The sequence below is a fragment of the Dipodomys merriami genome, unplaced genomic scaffold (assembly GCF_024711535.1).
Source record: "Dipodomys merriami isolate MVZ:Mamm:240054 unplaced genomic scaffold, mDipMer1.0.p SCAF_100, whole genome shotgun sequence".
NCBI classification, from domain to species: domain Eukaryota; kingdom Metazoa; phylum Chordata; class Mammalia; order Rodentia; family Heteromyidae; genus Dipodomys; species Dipodomys merriami.
In genome coordinates this window covers 3,648,518-3,672,281 of record NW_027202272.1, presented here as the reverse complement: position 1 = coordinate 3,672,281, position 23,764 = coordinate 3,648,518, and positions in this window count along the sequence as shown.

Here is a 23,764-nt window from a genome sequence, read left to right as displayed (position 1 = left end):
AGACCGGAGCCCAGCCCTGATTTCAAGGCCAGTTCTGGCAAAAAAAAAATAAAGAAAAGCTTTCAGGAGCTCCTAGTCCACTGTTGTGAAAGGCCAAGTCAGCCAGGCACTGGTGGCTCATGCCTGTCCTCCTAGCTCCTCAGGAGGCTGAGATGTGAGGGTCGCAGTTCAAAGCCAGCCCAAGCAGGAAAGTCTGGGAACTCTGAAACTCCAGAAACCTGGAAGTGGTCCTCTGGCTCAAGTGGTAAGCTGAAGCTAGGTGACAGCATCCCATGACCAACACCTGGCCTGCTTGGATCTCACTTTGTGGCTCTAAGCAGAGTATTTTCCAGTGGGTCCCTGAGTTTCTCCCAATGTCTAGGTATCCTACAAGTCTTGAGAGCAGCCCATTTGGAGGCTTTTGCCTACAGATTGAGCCACATTATCAGAGAACTGTCCAGCCTTGAGGCATGGAGGTCATTGTCTGGCTCAACAGAATGAAATCTGTCATGGGTGCAGTGTGGGTCTGAGCAGTAAATCAATGTCTCAGACCACGGTTCTGGGCCAGGAGGGGCAGAAGGTGGCATGGCAGGTAAAGCCTACTCACGTAGATATCACAAGAGTGCAAATCTGTCAGGCACACCTCCTGTGGGTGTTGACTTGGGCTCATGAAAGACTTGTGGGTTCAGGAATCCACAGCCGGCTGGCTGGTGCTTGTAGCATTCACTATCCCTGGAGTTCCAGGGCTCACCAGTGCTTGAGGTCCAATGAAGGTCTTCAGTCGTAGGCCGACTACAAAAGAGCATCCATAGTGACATTTCCCTTGGTCCTGTGGTCCTGTGCACGGATGGAGGGGCAGGTCCCATGGAACTTACTGCTATGGCCCAGACACAGTCAGAGGCTGCTGGTTGCTGATGTGTGCTGTAGTGCAAGTGGTAGAGCACCAACCTTGTGCAAACAAGCTAAAGGATACCACATAGGCTCTGAGTTCAAGCCTTGGTAGACACACGAACACACACATACACACACACTCATGCACAAAAAAGCACACACAACAACATCCTTAGCAGGTCCCAATGGTTCATACCAGCAATCCTACCTACTTACGATGTTGAGCTCTTAGGATGGCAGCTTGAAGCCAGCCCAGGCAGGAAAGTATGTGAGACACTTCTCTCCAGTAAACTACTAAAAAAGATGAAAAGTGAGCTGTGGTTCAAGTGGCATATGTTTAGCTTTGAACAAAGGAAGCTCAGGGAAAATGTCTAAACCCTGAGTTCCAGCTCTAAGATTCTTTTTACAGACATCCTTTGCCTCCACCTCACCCCCAATCAGGCCATAAATCCAGATTTCGGTCACCCTTGATCTCACTTCCACTCATACCACTTTCATAGCACTGCCACAAGTGGCTGGTATGTGGCCAGCACTGGATTAAGAGAACTTTTAACAAGAGGAGCATAGCCAGGTCAAGGCTAATGCCCCAGAACATTGAGGTATTGGCCATACCAGTTTCTCATGCCCCAGTTCACTGTATGTAGAATCTAAAGTCTGTGCCTCTGTATTCTGGACATCCAGAATTGTCTAGAACGACCTGATAGGCCAAGCTGGGGCAGGAAGATAGACTTTCCTGCGAAAAGTTACGTTGACATTTCCTAGACACCAACGGATACTGCCAAGCCACTTTGGCCTCACCTCCCATGTATCCCCGTACCCTCCTTGCATGGGCAGCCTTCAGTCAGCTATCAAGCTCAAGTTGGCCAGAGCCACCAGAAACCCCCTTTCCTCCACTCCACTGCCAGCCTGACGAGAGGGACATGCAGCCAGAGGCCCAGCTGAGAAAAAGAACAGGTCATCGCATGACTAAGGACCCCCAGAGGTAGGGGAGAGCCTATGTCAGCCGGCCCTGCTGGCCCAGAATCCCCTGGAGGTACCCAAAGATTTGGACAGGCCAGACTTGGGTCTCAAAGTAAAGCTGAAATGCAGGCCTCTGGCAATGTAGGACTCGATGTTGACCTTGATAGGGGGCTAAAGGACAAGGTCGGCATGGAAGAGGGGCACCATCTGAGGCAGAAAGAGTCAAACAGGGACCCAGGATGTGGACAGAGAAAGAAGAGGGAAACACACACACACACACACACACACACACACACACACACACACACACACACACGTAGCCCAAGGCCTCAGAAGTCCCTGAGCAACCTGAACATCCCACCCCCAAGAAGATGGCACTACTATCCTCAGACCAACTGTAGACAAAATTCATGGCCTCTCACACATCTGGAATGGCTCATAACACAGCCTGGAATTTCCTAAATGTACACACCACTATGCAGAAATCTCAGCTACCTTATTTTTGGTTGTCTGTCATGGGGTTTGAACTCTGGGCCTGTGCACAATCCCTCAGCTCTTCAGCTGTAGGTGGGCCCTCTATCACTGGAGTCACAGTGCCACTTCTGGCTTTTTGGTGGTTCACTGGAGATAAAGTCTCACAGATTTTCCTTCCCAAGCTGGCTTTGAACCACGATCATCAATCAGATCTCAATCTCCTGAGTATCTAGGATGACACAGTGTGAGCCACCAGCAGCGCCTGGCTTCAGCCACCTTCTTAGACCCAAAGGAAACCCATCTGGTCAGGCCACAAACCACATGCAACCCTTCAGTTCAGGCTTTGACACCAGCATCCAAAACCATTCTTCCATGGATGGAGAGCATATAATTGACCCTAATATCCCACCCCTGCTCCCATTCACCCATTCCCTGCCTGGCACAGGCCACGACCTATGGAGTTCTTGGTAAGGCACCACCCATCCTACTGTGATTTCACACTGGGGCAATCCTGGGGAGTTCTTAGAAATGTCTGTACAGTGAGGCCAGCACCTGGTCTCCCAACCACAGCAACCTCACTACTTCAACATCTCTTGCAAGCAAAGAAGGGGTGTCTTTCTTTCTTCCTTCCTTTCTTTGATTTTTGCTTGCGGGGTTTGAACTCAGGGCTTCGGTACTGTCCCTGAATTCTAATTTTCCTTAAGGCCAGTGCTCTACCACTTGAGCCACAGTACAACTGCCAGTTGCAGATTGGAGATAAGGCTCTGGTGGGACTTTCCTGCCTGGTCTGGGAAATGAGATCCTCTGGATCTCAGCCTCCCAAGTGGCCAGGATGACAGGCATGAGATGACAGGTGTGTGAGCCACCAGCACATGGCTTAAGGTGTCTAGTCCTTCAGAATTTCCAGCTAGTCCTCCTCTAGACACTGCCACCTAAACTCCCCTCTATCTCCCTCAGGGACAGCAAAGGAAGGCTCAGAATCTGGGTGGGGCCATGGGCATTAAAGGGCCCCCTCCACATCACTAGCCCTGTCTAAGCTACCATTTGGCTCCTATGGATGGCCTGGTCATCCAGGGCAGATCAGACCCATTAGGAGTTCTGGGGCCTTCCCTGTATCCCCCTGCCCCAACCAACCAGTACCTGAGAATTTCTGGGGCCAGCTGTTCCATGTCCCAGTGGAAGATGTTGGGAGGGTTGCTGATAATGCGTCCCGGGGTGTCCAGGGCAGAAGGAGTGTCTAGCTCACTTCTGTCAAAGAAGGAAACACAAAGCATGCATGATCTATTAAGAGTTACAGGGCATAGCCATCCACTGGTCACCAAGGTTCCTTGTAGAGCTGTTTTATGTTGACAGCCCTTGGGGTTGGCCTTGGGGCCTGGGTGGTATCCCCGAGTTTCTTTGGCTCCAGGTGAGCACTTCCACCTGAGCCACGGTGCCACTTCTGACATTTTCTGTGTATGCAGGACCTAGGAATCAAACCCGAGGTTTCCTGCATGCTAGGCAAGCCCTCTACCTCTAAGACACAATCCCAGCCCTGCATAGCTGTTCTTCTGTGACCCATCGGGCCTGTCTCCAGACAGTCTCGCACATCTCTACCGTATTTCTCACCAACAGTCCTGGCTGGAAATGAACACGCTCTGCTATGTTGTCCATCATCTGCTGCAACTTTGCTCTCTGTGCTTCCTGTCAGCTCCCCCTTGTTAAGCAAGACCCTCTTTTCAAGTGATGCCTCTAAGAAGCCCATTCTGATCACCTTGGCAGAGCTGGAACCTCTCTGCTCTGCAGGCTTCTGGCCTTATCACATGCTGCCTTCCGTCCAGTTTGGGTTGAGAATGCACAAAGGGGAAGGGCTCGCTTCCACCACCAGATTTCAGAAGGCACTGATACACCACCCAGGGACAGGTGTTTTACACACTCCGAGATAGGGCCCTCGAAGCTCAGGCAGTCTGTGGGCAAGAAGACGGGGCCATTTCCTTGTGTGGGGTTGAACTCAGGATCTGGGAGCTGTCTCTGAATTTTCGTGCTCAAGGTTGGGGCTCTACCACTTGAGCCAGAGCTCCACTTCAGGCTTTTTGGTGGTTCCATGGAAAGTAGAGTCTCACAGGCTTTCTAGCTTATGGTTGGCTTCAAACTGTGATCCTCAGATCTCAGCCTCCTGAGTAGCTAGGATGACAGTGTGAGCCTTAGCCCCGGGTGACGGGCAACAAAGGCTTTTATTTTTTTGCTCCCATTTCAACTAGCAAGCCCAAGTTAAAATAATCAGTTTCAGGGGATCAAGATCCTCTCCTAGGTCAGTTAATCCAAGGAGATAAAGGGTCTTTGGAAAAGGCTAGTCTGAGTAAGCCTAGTGGTGTGTGTGGGGGTGTGGGTGTGGGTATGTGGGAGTTTGTCGGGGATACCTACCACCATCTCTCTGGTACCTCATCTTTCCAGCAGGGAGTGCATCCAGGATAGTCACCCCAAGGAAGGCGAATGGGGGAGGGTACCTAAGGTCACATCCAGGGGGATGATCCGAATTATGCCCTGCAACTGAACCTGGACAGATAAAGGAGAGAAAGAGAAGTTTTGGGGAACATCAAGGGAAGCCCTTTACCTTTGGCTACAGGAACCAGCGAGAAGACTGAATCCATCTGTCTTGGTCGTCAGATAAAAGTTCATTTATTTTATTATTATTTTGTGAGTCCTAGGGCTTGGATTCAGGTTATCTCTGAGCTTCTTTTGTTCAAGGCTGAGGCTCTAACACTTGAGCCACAACACCAAATCTGCCTTTTTGTGTGTGTGGGTTTTGAGGGGGAGGTTGTTCTTGGGAGATAAGAATCTCACGGACTCTCCTGCCCGGGTTGGCTCTGAGTCACGACCATCAGACCTCAGCTTCCCAAATAGCCATGATGATGGGCAGGAGCCACCAGCTCCTGACTGCCACCATCCATTTATAATCCCTTATGCCCAGGGCTGAGCCACCCACACTGCACCCTATAGTTGGGAGTGGGAAGCAGACATGAGTGTGTTTGATACTTTAACAGCCTACCTATCTTTGAGCATTGTTCTGGGTCAGTCTGATGGTGGCTTCCTCCTTATCCACAGCAATGACTGGGCTCTGTCACAAGAACAAACGTCCCCCGGGAGGTTTCAGGTCTAGGGTCTTTCTTCTGCACTCCACCCCCCTAACTGAAATGACACACACTAGCAAAGGATAGTAGACACTGAGTGTTTTCATTGTCTTATAACCAGGGTCTGACCAGATAGGTGAGGGTGAAGGTCAGAGGCCCAGGATAGTGCTGGGCAGGGGGACAATGCCTCCTCATCCAATTTCTTTCAATGGTCTTGCAGAGGGATTTGGGGAAGGACTCATGGGATGGACAATGCATAAACATCATGGTCCACCCAGTGCAGAGGGGCTTACCTCATGAAGCTGGTTCAACAGGGTGATGGACACAGCTCCTGACCCACAGCCCACATCCAGAATGAAAGGACCACCTTGGGTTCCAGCCAGATAGGGATGCTGGGCCAACTCCTCCAACACCCATTCAACCAGTTCCTGTGTGAGAGAGAGAAATAAGGCCAAAATTACACTTAATGCCGGGTGCCCGTGGCTCAGGCCTATAATCCTAACTACACAGGAGGCTGAGATATGAAGATCATGGTTCAGAGCTGGCCCAGGCAGGAATGTCTGTGAGACTCTTATCCTCAAAGAACCGCCAGAAAACCGGAAGTGATTCTGTGGCTCATGTGGTAGAGCACTAGCCTTGATCTGAGGAGCTTGGGTACAGTGTCCTGGCCCAGAGTTCAAGCCCCACGACTGACAAGCAGTGGACTTCCCACCATAAGAAGTGGACTGCATAGCACCCACTGTCCTAGGGAGCATGGCAGAGAAGTCAGGCCAAGCTTCCTGTGCGCTGGGGGTCATGAGTAGATCACCTGGCTTCTCCATGCCTCATTTTCCCCAGCTGCAAAACTGAATAGAGTGAAGGATTCCCTTCATCATGAAGATTGGGTAATGATGAAAGAGAATCATGTTTTGTTTCATTATCCCACATCTATTGCATGATTAAGAGCAGACCCCATCTGCCACATTACCTCCTGCTGAGTCTCCCTGAGAGATCATGCCAGGCAAAGCATAAGCTTCATGGAAGCATTCCTGCAGAAGGGGGTGTTGGTTCAAGGCTTCCTATACACTTGGCTGCACCTTTATTGCCTCTACCTTTATTCTTACTATATTCTTCTTGGCTGTACATTTGCTGTCTTTATTCTTGTTTTGGCTATTTTTCTATTGATCCGCGAACAGAGCATGTTGTTTCTTTCCAGTCCAATAGAGACGGCTTCTCTAAATAATAAAGACTAGGACCAAAGATTAGATGTGGACAATTCCCCAATCAATATATCATCTGATGGGACGCTGCCTCCAGAAACTCCTGCAAATTCAAAAGCAGTTTTGCGGCTCCCTCATAGTAAATATAGAAATATAAAATTTCCAGATATGTTACAATAGACAGAATTAATGGATTAAACTAAACCAGAAGGAGTTATCCCAAAAGCACAGAGAGTTATAGAAAAAGGGACCTCTGATAATAAAAGGAAAAGAAAGATTCCCACAACAGTTATGACTAAGTTTGGTCCAGCTTACATTATAGGGAATAGATGGTGGTTTCCCACCTCTTTCATTTGGAAATATGATAGCTGACTTATTAACTAGAGAAACCATCATGCTTTATTTGTAATTAGTCACCTTAATACTAATGACCAAAAACTTAGACTTATGCAAAAACATTGGAGCGAAATTGGATTTAAAGTTCAGCCAAAAGTTAAAAGGAAAGATTTGCTCACAGGCACCTGGAAAGGGCCTGATATATTAATCACCTCGGGAAGAGGGTATACATGTGTGTTTCCACAGGATGCCAAGTCACCCATCTGGAATGTCAACCGACTCGTGTGCCCCTACAAAAATAAGAGAAACCCAGCAAAAAAAAAAAAAAAAAAAAACAGAAGATGCAAATGAAGAAAACGATGCAGAAACTCAAAAGTCTTCACCTTTCTCCTCAACAGGCAAAGACAACAAAAGAAGCTCAACCACCAACCTGGGAACAAATTAAGAAGCTCACCCATTCTGCGGAGGAGATTGTGGTTTCTACGGGAAAGACTAGCACTGTTGAAAATATGTTTCTTGCTATGCTTGCCATTATTGCTGTGCAGTCAGTCTCTGTTTCAGGAGAACAATACTGGGCATATGTACCTAATCCTCATCTTCTATATCCCATGGGATGGGAGGGATGAAGATATAATACAAGTAATGACAAATAATAGTGACCTGCTAGGGGGTTTGGAGGACTATTCTAATTCTCATATGACTTCTCAAACAATTAATTATGAAGGAATGACAGATACCACTCCAATTTGTATAACGCTATCAGGAGAAAATCTCCCTGGGTGTTCGCCTATAAACTATAGAACTTTTTTTACTGATGCCCTTTTTCAATCCAATGATAAAAGTTCAAAAAAGATTGATGTGGGAAATTGGCATGATGATATTAGGCTTTCATACTTATCATGAATCCTTTTTCATTCCCAAGAGGTATATACATTTAGGTAACTGCCTACAAAAATATCATGACAAGGATCAGTTTGGGGATGCATTAATTACCTCACCAAAATGGTGGGAATGTGGATTTCAAAAGGCCTCTTTTTTACAACCCCATTGGGCACCAGATAGTATTTTTGATTTTTCCATTGCTAACCCCGATTATGATTATGCCTCCTACTTAAAACATAATTCATCAAAGTTTAATGGTTATGCTCCTGATATGCACGAGGAACCCCTGAAAAAATGGCTCACTCCAGGGTGGGTAGCTTCCATTTTGGTGAGTCACTCTCCCTTTCACAATAAAACGGGCATTCAGTTGGATTTGTTCAGACTTTTTGCAGCAAAAAACATGATTTTACTGAAAAAGCCGAAAGAAACTAAGAGAACTGCAATTGGGGTAAGAGCATGTGTGGGTTATCCTATGGGAATTGTAGCTGGAATACTAGATAATTTAATCATTATTAAGCAAGGAAAATCTTATTATATTAGCTGTAAGGATTGTATTTTTACTAATTGTCTTACTTCTTCTCTGGGTAAAACATATTCTGTAATTTTTATTTTAAAAAGACCTTCGTATGTAATGTTACGTGTAGATCTATAAAATGACCCTTGGTTTAAAAATTCTGCTTTACAAATGTTGAAAACTCTGGATATTATGTTGCAGCCAAAACGCTTTGTTGCGGCCTTGATTTTAGGAATAAGTGCTTTAATAACAATAATTAGCTCTTTAGCGATTTCTACAGCAGCCTTAGTAAATGAAGTAAACACTGCTCATTTTGTTACTGATTTAAGCAAAAATGTTTCATTAGCCCTAGTAAAAAAATAAATTATAGATAAAAAGTTAGAAATGAAAATAAATGCTCTGGAGGAAGTGGTTCTGTCTATAGGTCAGGAAGTTCAAAATTTAAAAACATAACTCTCAGTTAAATGTCAGGTTAGTTTTAAATATATCTGTGTTACTGCTCTAAAATATAACTTTTCTTTTAATTGGAATGCCACCAAAAATCATTTGTTAGCAGTTTGGATAGATAAAGATATCTCTAATGTTATGGAGGCTTTACAGGACAAAATTACAGCAGTTAGTAAAGTTCATTCAGATGTAAAAAATTTACAATCTTTGGCAGCGTTATTTAAGCATAACGTGGAGGCCCTCAATCCTCTGGATTGGATTCATATAATAATTATAATTGCCATTGTCAGATCAATTCACGCAATACTTATTCTTATATTTCCAGTCATTTTCTGGATGATCTTTAGATTTGTCTCTTCTGTGCACCAAGACATTCATGAGCTTCAAGTAAAAAATAAAAAAGGAAGAAATTCCATGACACCTCCTGCTGAATCTGTGTGAGAGTTCACGCCAGACAAAGCATAAGCTTCATGGAAGCATGCCTGCAGGAAGGGGGTGTTGGTTCAAGGCTTCCTATACACTTGGCTGCACCTTTATTGCCTCTACCTTTATTCTAACGACATTCTTCTTGGCTGTACATTTGTTGCCTTTTTCTCATTTTGGCTATTTTTCTATTCATCCACGAACAGAGCATGTGAAGCCACTTCCCCTCGTGCCTGTCCTCTCTACTCTCCGCTCTCTCTCTAGCTCCACTTCTCTCACGTGCCGCCTCACACCCTCTGCGCATGCGCACCTGCCCCTGTGAGACCCTGGCCACTGCTGCCTCCACAGTGAGGCCCCTGGGCCCTGCCCCCTCCTCCCCTTGGCCCAGTCCCCTCTTCCCCTTGGCTCCGCCCCCTACTCTTGCCCACAAGAGCAGCCCTGACTGGGCCCTAAGGCTTCCAGGCCATGGGAATTACAGCCTCACCTCAGCTCAGCACTCCCCACCAACCCTAGCACTTGCTCAGGGGATCGAATCTCCCCTCAGCCCCACGACAAGAGGAGACTCTCCTCCAAGCCTCTCCACTCCACATATCAAACATGTGCACAGTGACACAGTGAGAGAGAGAGAGAGAGACAGAGAGAGAGAGAGAGAGAGAGACTGAGAGACTGAGAGACTGAGAGACTGAGAGACTGAGAGACTGAGAGACTGAGAGACTGAGAGACTGAGAGAGATTGTTGGGGAAAACTACCTCTCAAGGACGCAGAACATAGCACCCTTTTGGATGACTCAGCACACAGCATACTTCAAAAAACATCACAAAGCACCCTGAGTAAAAGTCTCAGCACAATGTGCCCTTTGAAGGACTTAGCATATAATAGCCTTTGGGAGGACTCAGCACACAGCACCCTTTGAAGGAGGGAATCCATAGCATGCAGTGTATAGGACTCAGTGCATGGCACACTTTGAAAAACTCAGCACGTAGCACTCTTTCCCAGGACTCAGCACATAGCATCCTGTGATAAGTCTCCATACACACCACCCTTTGAAGGGCTGAGTATGTAGCACCCTGTGTAAAACACTCAGTGCACAGCACCCTTTGAAAAACTCAGCACATAGCACAGTTTTGAAGGACTCAGCACATACCACCTTGTGGAAGAACTCAACACACACCAATATTTGAAAGACAGTACAGAGAACTGTCTACAGGACTCGGCATATAGCACTCACCTCATCTTCTCTTCTCAAGGATGCAGCACATTGCACCCATTGAGGTAACTCAGCACACAGCCCTCTTTGAAGCACTCAGCAAAAGTACCCTGTGTAAAAGACTGGGCCCACAGCACCCATTGAAAAAAATCACCTGTCCCTCCCTTCTCAAGGGGTCAGCACATAGCACCATTTGGTATGAATTAGCATACCACACTTTTGAAGGACTCAGCATAAAGTACATTGTGTAATGGACTCAGCACACAGCACCCTTTGAAAAATCCAGCACAGCCTACTCGTCTCAAGGACTCAGAACATAGCACCCTTTGGGATGACTCAGCACACAGAATGGTTTTTGAACACTCAGAAAAAACACCCTATGTGGGATACACTCAGAAAACAGCACCCTGTGAAGGACTCAGCACATACCTGTATGTCACAAGTTCAGCTGTCATTAGAATTAGGGTGCTTTCTGCAGTATCATCATTATTCAGAAACACTTCACAAATCCTACTTGTTCACATTTAGCTAATGTGTGTTTTATGGGGGAAGGTCAGCTGGGGGTCTTGAACTAAAAACTTGGGGCCCCTGTCCCTGAACTCTTTGGTTCAATGCTAGAGCTCTACCACTTTGATTCACAGATCCAATTTTGGTTTGTTTTTTGGGGGTTGTTCTTTGACAGGCCTTATGGTAATCAGGAAGGGCAATTTGGGGTGTCCATGGGCAAAGGCTCTTAGCTGGGCCTGGGGCTGACTTCTCACTTCCTTGTGCCCCTGGGAGCAGGGCCTCCTGGAGCTCTCTTGGCCTAGGGTGGAACAGATCTGTTGTGGAATCATAACTCAGGGTGAGCGAAAGTCAAGTTGTCCCTGGTCACTTCCCCAAATTGAACTCTAGAGGACGATAGTCCTCCATGATGGCAGAGGGACGCATGTTCCACCTCTAGCCATCAGGAGGCAGGAGTTGTCCACCATAGGGATTGTATCAGTTGTATTTACTCTTGTTTCCCTGGGGATCCCATCATGCTTTGAAGCCACCGTGGACAGGAAAGTCCTTGAGACTTACCTACAATTAACCATCGAAAAGCAAGTGGGGCTGTGGCTCAAGTGGCAGAGCACTAGCCTTGAGCAAGAAAACTCAGGGATAGAGCCTTGGCCCTGAGTTCACACACACACACACACAAATGCACACACACCACATGCATGCAAATCAAAGATATCTACACTGAAATCTTTGGGTATTCTCTACTTTTTCCCTACTGAGTCTGGTGGTTATTGGCCTAGGTGTTTGATGTATCCAACACCGCATGGCATCTTTAATTTTGGGGAACAGAATGGCTAGAAGGTCAGCCTTCCCCCACCCAGCTCCTTGACTGGGTCAAGGTCTATCCAGGCCCTTTAGGTCTCCTTTTACAGACTGGCCAAGATGCCTTCAAAAGGTATCAAATGCTGGACACTGGTGGCTCATGCTTGTCATCCTAGCTAATCTGGAAGCTGAGATCTGGAGGATCACGGTTCAAAGCCAGCCTGAGCAGGAAAGTGTGTGAGACTCTTATCATCGATGAACCATCAGAAAACAAGAAGTGGCCCTGTGGTTCAAGTGGTAGAGTGCTAGCCATGAGAGAAAGAGCTCAGGGAGAGTGACCAGGACCTGAGTTCAAGCTCCAGGACTGGAAGAACAAATCTTTATTGGAGGCTTGTTTTCCCTTTGAAAACAATTTCTTCTTTGTGATAAGCATAGCATGGGCCTCTTCCTTGGCCACCAATAGACAATTAGATGTCCCTTGAATATGGGTCACCTCCCAGCAGCCTTTGCCCTACCTGACCCGCAGTTTACCCTTCCCATGACCCAGCAGATGGAGGCTTGAGAAAAGGCCACCTGGCCACCTACTTATGGTGGCTGCTGAGGCTTTGGAGAATCATCATGTCACATAGTCATCATCTACATCAGTCTACAGAAGAAAGGGAAGGACCGTTCCTCACCTGAGCCCGTGAGCTGTGGGTGGCTCTGGATGTGGGGCAGCTGCGGCAGGATGTGCTTTGTGGGGGAGTCCTCTATGGGGTTGAGAATCTTGATCTCCCTTCTGGTAGTTTCCACACTGTGTTGAAGTGGCAATTCTTTAAAACCTTTCTGCTCCTCCCTCATTTCACCCGCCCTGGAGCCTGGAGTCATTCAAAGCGGCGGCAGTGACAGGAGGCTCAGCTTGTGCTGGCATCTGGAGCCCATTGTCCATGTCTTCCCCTGTGACGAGTGACAACGGCTCCCACAGCCGGCTCTCCATTTCTCCATCTTCTCCTAGGACAGATAGTACACATGCTCAGGTTTCTTCTGACACAGCTCAGCCAGAATGAACATCTGCTCTTTACATGCCATGAGGGACTCCTCAACAGTGTGATGTGTGCCGACAGCTGGCTGCATCTATGTTGAAGATCACCCGCTGGACTATGGAAGTCCATCTTATCCGGTAGGTCGTGGACAAAGTAAATTTTCTTCTTGGACACCCACGTGTCCCACTTCCCATCCCCACACAGCTGTGGTGCCAGCTCATGTGATGGAGGGCCTGTGGCTCGAGCTTTCTCTGGCACTGAGCTGCCAGGTGAACCTGGTGCCTGCAGCAGGACTGCCACTCCTGCTGCAGGAGTTTCCCCCTGTGGATTTCAGCCACTAAGAGTGCTCACAAATCCATGTCCCTCTCGGTTTGGGGAATGTCTCTATCCTCTGCAATGGTCACGTGGGGGGGAGTCGACTCCTCACCTTTTGCTTCTCCAGGGTTTTAGACTTCTGCTTCCCCAGGGAACGCCAGGAAGCTCAGCTGGGCCTGCAGCCACTCCTCCTGTGGTCTGATTACTTTCAGGCACTTGAGAGTGTCCTGCCACTTTGAGGGCACTACCTGGTCTCCCCAGTTGGTCGGGCTGTGCACTTTCTTCAGCTGCTCCAGGAGTTAGGTCTGCCTCTCTATGTGCTGCTGCAGGGCCTCCTTCTCGGAGCTCAGCCGCTAATTGGTGGAGATATGGCACTCATAGATGGCTCTGAGCTCCTGTAGCGGGGCCAGGGACTGTCCTGCTGGTCCTGAGATGCTTGGCTTTCTTTCTTTCTCAGCCACTTCTTTCCATTCCTCTCTCTTCTCCTCTGTGTGGACCAGCTGTTCCCGCAGGTCTTTCTTCACCTGCTGCTCTGTGTCCAGGATGCTAGCGAGCTTCTCCTCCTCACTGCTCACCCTGTGGAGAGCCTCCCACAGCAGGGCCAGCTGTTTCTCCAGCTGTCTGTCACACACATATGCACATCATGGGGTCTCGGGGGTCTCCTGCCAATCCTTGGCCTTCTCCTCCAGTCTGCACAATTGCTCCTGCTACTCTGCGTTCTGGAGATGGAACCTCTGGTTTTCCTGGACCTGGATGTGAAGTTATTCCTCCAGGTTTTTCAACTCCATCTGTGTGCAGTAGGCCTGGGCCTGCAACTGCCACTCAGCCTGAGATGGGCCATGGCTCTTCCAGTGTTCTCTAGGCTGAACACCTGCCTCGACCCTCGCTCCTTCTCCTCGGTCAGTTGGTTCACCCGCTGGGTCAGCTGCCGGGCCTCCTCCTTCCACGTGGACCTCTCAATGCTCAGGTCTTCTGTGAAGGTGTCTCTCTCTAGATTTGCTGTGCTCACCAGTCAGCTCACATTGTCTAGTAGTCTCTTCAGTTCCTCATGCCCCACCAGTGCTTGTTGGAACTTGCAGATTCCTTTCTCCCTGTTGTCCAGAGCACGTCTAGCTTCTCCTGTATCTTTGAGTTCACTTGCTCCAGGTCATCGAAGCTTCTCGCCTTCCTTGAGCAGAAGGGTCACCTCATGCAGCTGTTCAAAGAACATTTCAGTCTCATTCTGTGATCAGTAACCACAGAAGCCGACATCTCCAGCTCTGCCACACACTGCTCTGCGGCCTGCAGGCAGCTGGTGAGAGCTTCGTGCTTCCTTTCTGTGTCATTGACCACCTGCTGCACGCAGGCGGGTGCACATTGTAAATTACTTTCTGCAGAAACCAACCTCTGTATGGGTGCCTTGTGAATCTCTAGCTCCATTTTAGGTGCTGCATTCACCTGGGCTATCTTCTCCCTCTCTTTCTTCCATTGATCCTGCAAATCTGACTTTTCCTGCTTCAGTGGTTGGGTCTTGGCACAGAGGTGCCTGGTTTCTTCTTTTGCTGGGGTCCATAGTGGGCACCACGTGTCGGTAGCACGTCTGCAGATCCTTGGTGGTATCAGGACCATTGACATTCTGGAACCTCGTGGCTGTGACAGTGTCCAAAGGTACGGGAGGCCCATGGTGGGCATCACCTTTGGCCGGACCCTCCATTGAATCTCGCTCCCCGATGGTGTTTGTCTTGGGGATCCTTCCCTTTTTCATGTTCTTTGTTTTCTTGAATGTTGCAGGTCTGTCAGGAGGATTCTTCTACCGGTGTTCTGGTGTTCATCCCCACAGCTTTCTCATGGTGTCTTGTTCTTTCAGACATCTGAATGTTGGGATGGGAAATATGGGCTGGCCACGTTCCCAGGCTCTGGGAAATACTCTCTTCTCCCACTCACTGATTAGGATGTCTATTCCAAAGTCGCCTGGAGTCTTTTGCTCACCGCTTAGCCACCTCTACCTTCCTCAACTGCTGGTAGTGGTGTCAACCAACAGCGGGAATCCTGGAGCTTCCGGGAAACATGGAATTTGGGTGTGGCCGCCATTCTTGTATCCCATTGTTCAGAAAGAACCATGAAAGAATGGGGGTGTGACCAGAATACTGTGATGCAGGCAGAATGGGCGGAGTCAAGATAAGAGCAGCTGCTTTCCAAGGAAACTCTGTCCAATCCTGCTGGGGACACGATGGTGACCTGCTTTAGCTGGATGGCTGCACAGATTGTTCTGTATGTCTGTTTGTTGCCAGTCCTGGACCTTTAACTCTGGATCTGGGCACAGTCTGTGAGCTACTTTTGCTCAAGGCTAGCCCTCAACTTCTGGAGCCACACGACTCTACTTCTGACTTTGTTGGCACTGAAGTTGGACAGGGGTGACTTTGACCATGATCCTCCTATCACAGACTTGTAAGTAAGGAGAACTACTGAGAGCCATGGGTGCCTGCCTAATCATTGGTATTGCTGATGTTCTTGGACAGACCTGTGAGTTCCCTATCCTGAGGATTAAATGGTGGAAGCTGGAGCCCACAGTTTGAATCCTGTTCCTGCCACCTCCAAATGGCAGGAGATCCTAAGAAATCCATTCCTATCCATATGAATACCAATGGAATGTGATATATGTCATGATTGAATGGGCAGTTCTTGAACGATTCTAGGATAAAATAGTACACAATTATATCCTAGGACTCTGATCAATTTTAAACTAACACTTTATGAAGCATTTAAACAATTATATTCATTAAATGGAGACATAATGAAATATCTAAGAATTGGATGTCACATTGTATGAAGGTGCCATTTTTTTCTGCCAGGACTGGGATTGGAACTCATGGTCTGGGTAACTCTGTTGCACTGTGTGGGAAGGGGAAGCTCACCTCCGTGAAGTCAAGAAATTCAAGTCTGTTCCTTAGGCCTGAAATCTATCCCCAGCACTAGAAAACATCTTTTTCATGTATATTTTACATACATTATGTTTACATACATATGTTGACTCTTTATTGCATTCAGTGTAGTTATTCATTTTATTTTTTGTTTTATTTATGTATTGGCCATTTATTTTATTAAGTATTATGGCACATAGAACATTTATTACATTGATTACATAGGATATAGGTCTGCATATGTATTCCACTTCATACCTGACACCCAGGAATTTCACAGAAAAAGAAAATGTGTCACCATCAGCTTCTTACTCCATGATTCATTGTTTGGGAGTGTTGGTGTCTGAATTCAAAGCCTACAAGGCCAAATTCCTGAATGGGTGAGTGTCAGCATGCCATCCTGGGGCAAATTGAGCTGACAGGCAGTTCCCAGGGTCTGAGATCAAACCCCTAGGGTTGACAAAATAAGAACAGATTGACATGTCGATGGTATTATGCTAATAAATATTTATCTTTATAGAGTGCCAGAGATGTCTACACATTATTCAGTTATATAGACTACATTTCTACCAATTCTTGGGTATTTATTATGCCTCTATGTAATTAATGGTATTGTTTTAATCCTTAATAAACTATTAAGTAAATCAAGGTACTGAAATTATTATATCCCTGTAAGAAATAGTATTCTTTTAATGCTTCATATTAAATAAAATCAGTCTACTGAAATTATTATGTCTAATTTTATATGATTAGCATTCACGATTAGCTCATTCAACTGTGACATTGATAACATTCCATCGTTATTCCTATGGATGGGAACGAGTCTCTTAAGATCTTCCACTATTTGGAAGTGGCATGACTGGGATTCGAACTCTAGACCTATGTTCCTGTGCGGGACTATGGCTTCCTCAATAGCCTGCTAGCCTTCAGCAATGCAAGATGAAGTACCCTTTGGAGCCCTGTCATTCAGCTCCAGATGGTCATGGTGCAAAGGAAGAAAATGTAAAAATGCAATCATGCAACATTTTTTTCTTTGGTCGGTCATAGGGCTTGAACTCTGGGCCTGAGTACTATCCCTGTGCTCTTCAGCTCAAGGCGAACACTCTACCACTTGAGTCACAGTGTTACTTCTGGGTTTCTAGTGGTTTATTGGAGATAAGATTGTCACGGACTTTCTTTCCCGGGCTGGCTTTGAACTGTGATACTCAGATCTCAGCCTCCTGTGTAGCTTGGATTTCAGTTGTGAACCACTGGCGCCCGGCTCTGCCACTTTTTTTCTGTGCATATTTTTCCCACTTGCAAAGCTTGGAGAACTAGGATCCCAGGATAGGCTGTGGCTCCAGTGGCTCCACCCCCGCCTAGGATGATAGAAACTGAGGCAGAGTTGCCATGACCTGAGTTCAAGACCTTGCTTCGAAAAAAAAAAAAAATTAGCTCCTTGGCTTGCAATTCACGCTGTTTGTTTTTCTACCAGGCTTTGGATTTGAACTCAGGGTCTGCGTAACTCTGTAGCACTGTGGACAAAGGGGAAGCTCACCAGGCTTGAAGACAAGAAAGTTGGGCCTGGTCCCTAGGCCTGAATTCAAGCCTCAGCCCTGGAAAACATACAATTTATATTTATTGTAAAGATAGTATTTGTATTTACCTATAGATGTTCAGTCCATATCCTGTTTGTTGTGGTTATTGATTGTATTTTTGTTTTATTCAATTATTTACCATTTATTGACTGTGATGATATGCATTCCATTTATTATACTGATGGCATCCCATCACACAGTATCTAAATTTGTAGACGTGTTCTCCATCATGTCTGACACCCAGGACTCTCAGAGAAAATGAAAACAGGTGTAACACTTGACTTCTTATTCCACAATCCAATTATTTGCAGTGCTGGAATCTGAACTCAGAGCCTAGCAGACCTAATTCAACACGGCAACCTCTAGCCAAGGAAGCTGCCAGACAGTTCCCAGACCCTGAGATTGAGCCACAAGGGTCGACAAAATAGGCATACATGGATAGAATTCCAGAGACATCTACTTAGGATTCAATGACATCAACTACATTCCTACCAACTCTTATGTATTATGCTGCCATTGAAGGAGTAGTATTGTTTTCATGCTTAATAAACCATTCATTAAGATCAATCAGCATCCTAGGATCATTGCGTCCCATTTTAGATTAGACCATTTTAGATTAGACCGATGCCCGCAGAAACTTATACAATCATGAATTTCCAAACATTCCATCGTTATTCCTGTGGATAGGAACAAGTCTCTTGGGAAGTCTCCCCACTGGTAGGTGTCAGGACCAGGATTCAATATCAGGGCCTTCGATGACATATGGGCCTGTGGCTTCAGCAATAGCCCACTAGCCTTGGCCAATGAAAAGTGAAGTAAACTTTTAGCTTTGTCATTCAGACCCAGGTTGGTCACCATGCAAAGGAATAAAATGTAAAAAAATCCATCCCGTGGCTATTTTCCAGTGAGGTTTTTTTTTTTTCTCCTGCAAGGCTTCAGGGCCTAGGATCACAGGATCGGCTATGCTCCCATGGCAGCCAACCAGCCTAAAGTGATCGAAGCTGAGGCAGAGTTGCCATGAACTGAGTTCAAATCGCTTGGTTGGCAAAAAATAAAATAAAATAAAAATAAAAAATAATAAACCACCCTAGCTCAGAATTAGCACCATTTTTTCTGCCACAGCTGGGATTCCAACTCAGATCTGGGTAACACTGTAGTACAGTGGGTGAAGGGGAAGCTCACCATCCTTGAAGACTACAAGGTCAGATCTGCTTCCAGGGCCTGAATTGAAGCCCAGATCACCTTCAATCTGCAGACCACCAAGTTCGGACCCAGCATGGTCACCATGCAAAGGAAAATGAACATAAAAGCGCCAGGTGGAACTTCCTGCCACTTTTTTTTCCCCTTCACGGTTTTTTTTCCTGCAAGCCCTGGGGTCCTAGGATGCGATGATGAGTTGTAGGTCCAGAGGCTGCAGCCTAGGATGATTGGAACTGAAGCAGAGTTCCCACGACTTGAGTTCAATCTCTGAGTCTGTTAAAAAAATTGTGAAGGAAGCACCCTAGCTCCAAATTCACCCCAGTTTACTGCCAGAGCTGGGATTTGAACTCAGGTCTGGGTAACTCTGTTGCACTGTGGGGGAAGGGGAAGATCACCATCCTTGAAGAGTACAAGTTCAGGCCTCCTCTCAGTGCCTGAATTGAAGCCCCAACACTGGCAAAAATCATATGTCCACCTATTTTACACATAGGATCTCTATTTACATACATGTGTGGAATGCATCATGCTTTCAGTGTATTTATTTATTTTATTGTGTGTCTTAGAGATGCATTCTGTATTTTATTGCGTATGATGACAGATATAACTGTGCTGATATGGATGGCAACCTATTCCAATATGTAAAGAGTTGCCTATATAGCATACTGTGTCCTGGCTGAGACCCAGGACTTCACAGCACAGGAAAACAGGTGCAACAATGGGCTTCTGAAAGAAGCATTAATGTTTTGGCAGAGTTGGGATTTGAACTCAAAGCCTAGCAGTCCCAATTGGTAAAAGGGTCAAGGGGAGGACATTGGCCAGTGAGCAACTGAGGAGTTAGGCCGTTCCCAGGACCTGACATTGAGCCCCAGGGAGAGCCAGGATAGGCATAAATTCATAATTGAAACAGGATCTGTATTAACATATTGGTGTAGACAGCATCTTGTGTTCGGTGCACTTCTCCTTAACTTGTGTCTAATTCATGGAGGTATTGTGTATTTTACTGAGTATGGTGACAGATATAACTGTGCTGACATGGACGGCAACCTGTTCCCATGGTTATAGAGTTGCCTATGCATTCATTCTCCATCCTAGCTGAGACCAAGGACTTCCACATGAGAGGAAAACAGGTACAAAGACTGGCTTCTGACATCAGGATGAAACTTTTGTCAGTGCTGTCATTTGAACTCAAATCTTGGTAACCCCATTGCACTGTGGGGAAATGGGAAGCTCACCATCCTTGAAAACTAGAATGTCAGGTCTGGTCCAGGGCCTGATTTGAAGCCCCAGCACTGGACAAAATAACAAGCCCACCTCTTTTAAACTTAGGATCTCTACTTCCATACTGGGGTGGTATGCATCTTGCATTCAAGGTAGTTTTTTTTTTTTTTATTTTGAGTCTTATTTATAGATGTATTGTGTATTTTATTGAGTATTGTAACAGGTATATCTGTGCTGCCCTGGATGACAACTGATTCCCATGAGTAGAGAGTTGCCTATGCATTCTCCATCGTAGCTGAGACCCAGAACTTGCACAGCACAGAAGAACAGGTGCAACGACTGGTTTCTCACATCAGGGTGAATTTTTGGCAGAGCTGGGATTCGAACTTGGGGGCTAGGAGGCCCAACTGCCCAATGGATCCATGTGAGCACACCAGCCTGTGAACCACTAAGGAGCTGGGCCTTTCCAAGAACTGAGATCTAGCCCTAGGGAGGCCACAATAATCCTCAATGCATCATTGAAACTTAGGATGTCTATTCACATCCATGTGTGGACTTGCTCCTGCATTGAGGTTAGTTATCCTCTCCATTTTGTTTGTTATTCATGTATGTATTGTGTATGTTCTTGAGTATATGATTACAGATATAACTGGGCTGGCATGGATGACAACCTATTCCTATGGCCACAGGGTGGCCCATGCATTCTACATCTTAGAGGAGACCCAGGACTCGCACAGGAAAGGAAAACAGGTGCAATGATTGGCTTCAGACATCAGGATGAATCTTTTGGCACTGCTGGTATCTCAACTTGGAGCCTAGCAGGCCCAATAGGCGAATGGATCCACGTGAGCACACCAGCCTGTGAGCCACTAAGGATCTAGGCCATTCCCAGGACCTGAGATCGAGGCCCGGAGTGAGGGGGAGCACAATCGTCGTCCATTTATAAGCTGAAGGTAGTATGCAAATAAGTACATATTTGAATAGAGTAGGAGACCTGGCGACCTGTGATGGAATCCAATTTACCCTGTGACTACAAATTCTCAGATCTTCCCCAATGCCTCCATTTCTTGACTGTGATGATTATTGTCACACTTCATCAACTCTTCATAAAAAATAATGGATACCCCATGAGTCTTGCTTATCATTTCCTACTTGCATCCTGCAGGAAATACTCATTCAAGGATGAGATGATCACATTCCACACTTCCTAGGTCCAGAAACAAGTACTTCAGGATCTTCCACCATTCCCACAATGTAGGGCAGCTGACCCGGATTCCAACCCATGGCCTCCGTTGCATGGTTGGCTGTGACTTCCCCGATAGCCAGCAGGTCTTCAGCCATGCCAGGTCACCTTCACTCTGTAGGCCGCCGGGTTCAGACCAACAGGGTCACTATGCAAAGGAAAATAAACGTACAAGCACGAGGTGGAAATTCCTGCTGCTTTTTTCCCCTTCTGGCCGTTTTTTGTTTTTGTTTTTGTTTTTGTTTTTTCCTAGGATCCAAGGATGGGCTGTGGGTCCAGAGGCTATATCCTAGGATAATTGCAGCAAAGGCAGTGTTGCCTCGACTTGAGTTCAAGGCCTGGGTTTGGCAAAAAAAAACACCCATAAATAAATAAAAAATTATGAATGAAGCACCCTCGCTCAGAATTCACGCCATTTTATTGCCAGAGTTGGGATTTGAATTCAGGTCTGGGTAACTTTGTTGCACTGTGGGGGAAGGGGAAGATCAACATCCTTGAAGACTACAAGGTCAGGCCTGCTCCCAGGGCCTGAACTGAACCCCCAACACTGGCAAAAATCATATGCCCACCTATTTTACACATGGGATCTCTATTTACATACATGTGTGGAATGCCTCATGCTTTCAGTGTGTGTCTTAGTCAAGACTGCATTTTGTATTTTATTGAGTATGGTGACAGATATAACTATACTGACATGGATGGCAACTGATTCCCATGTCCATGGAGTTGCCTATGCTTTCTCCATCCTAGCTGAGATCTAGGACTTTCACAGGACAGGAAAGCAGGTGGATCTATGGGCTTCTAATATCAGGATTCATGTTTCGGTACTGTTGTGATTTGAATTCAGAACCCAGCAGGCCAATTGGCGAAAGGGTCAAGGAGAGGTCACTGGCCTGTGAGCAACTGAGGAGCTAGGCTGTTCTCAGGACCTGACATCGAGCCCCAGGGAGGGCCAGGATAGGCATAGATTCATCCTTGAAACATAGGATCTATATTGACGTATATATGTGAACAGCATCTTGCATTCAGTGCACTCCTTTTCCTTATTTTCTGTCTAATTCATGGAGGTATTGTGCATTTTGCTGAGTATGGTGTCAGATATAACTGTGCTGACATGGATGATGACCTGTTCCCATGGTTATAGGGTTGCCTATGCATTCATTCTTTATCCTAGCTGAGACCCAGGACTTCCACATGAGAGGAAAACAGGTTCAATGACTGGCTTCTGACATCAGGATGAAACTTTTGTCAGTGCTGTCATTTGAACTTAGGTCTGGTTAACTCCATTACACTGTGGGGGAAGGGGAGCTCAACATCCTTGAAGACTAGAATGTCAAGCCTGGTCCAGGGCCTGATTTGAAGCCCCAGCACTGGACAAAATATAAAGCTCATCTCTTTTAAACATAAGATCTCTATTTACATACAGTTGTGGTATGCATCTTCCATTCAATGTAGTTTTTTTTTTTTATTTTGAGATTTATTCATGGATGTATTGTGTATTTTATTGAGTATGGTGACAGGTATATCTGTGCTGCCATGGATGACAACCTATTCCCATGGCTGTAGAATTGCCTATATAGCATTCTCCATCCTCGCTTAGGTGCAGGACTTTCACAGGACAGGAAAACTGGTAGATTGATTGACTTCTCACATCAGGATGGATCTTTTGGAAGTACTGGGATTTGAACTCAGGGTCTAGCAGGCAAAATTGGTGAATGGGTCAAGGTGAGCACATCAGCCTGTGAGCCACTAAGGTGCTAGGGCATTCCCATAACTTGAGCTTGAGCCCCAGGGTGGGGCTGGTGCACCATATTCATCCATTCTTATGCTGAAACTTGTGTGCTAATAAATACCTATTTGTATAGAGTCGGAGATGTGGCGAACTGTGTTGGAATCCTATCTACCATGTGAGTACCGATTCTTGGATCTTTCCCAATGCCTTGATTTCCTGAACGTAACTATTATTGTCATACTTCATGTAGTCCTAATTTAAAATAATCATTGTGCCAAAGGTCTTGTCTATCATTTCCTATGCGAATCATGCGTTAACTTCTCAACACTTCCCTAGACGTGAATTCAAGCACCAGCCCAAAAAATGTAACATTTATAGACATCTTAAATATTTGATTTATACTTACATCTATATATTAGTCTATACCGTGTTTGTTGGAGTGATTCATTATATTTTATTATTGATAGATTGATTTAGCATTTATTTTATGGGCTGTGAGTGCACCTATAATATTTATTACATTTATTCCAATCTATTCCATATCATGTAGCTTTGCAGATATATTATGTACATCATACCTGACACCCAGTACTTGAAAAGGAAAACAGGTGTCACACATGGAATCTTACACCAGGAAGAAAGTTTTGGCAATGATGGAAACTAGACTAAGGGCCAAGGAGGCCCAATTCATGAATGGGTGAGTGTCATCATGGCATCTGCTAGCCCATTCAACTGCCAATTGGATCCCAGTGTCTGGGATCAAGCCCCAGGTTTGGCCAAAATAGCAATAACTCTCTATGTAGATAATGGTATATAAATAAATATAAATTTAG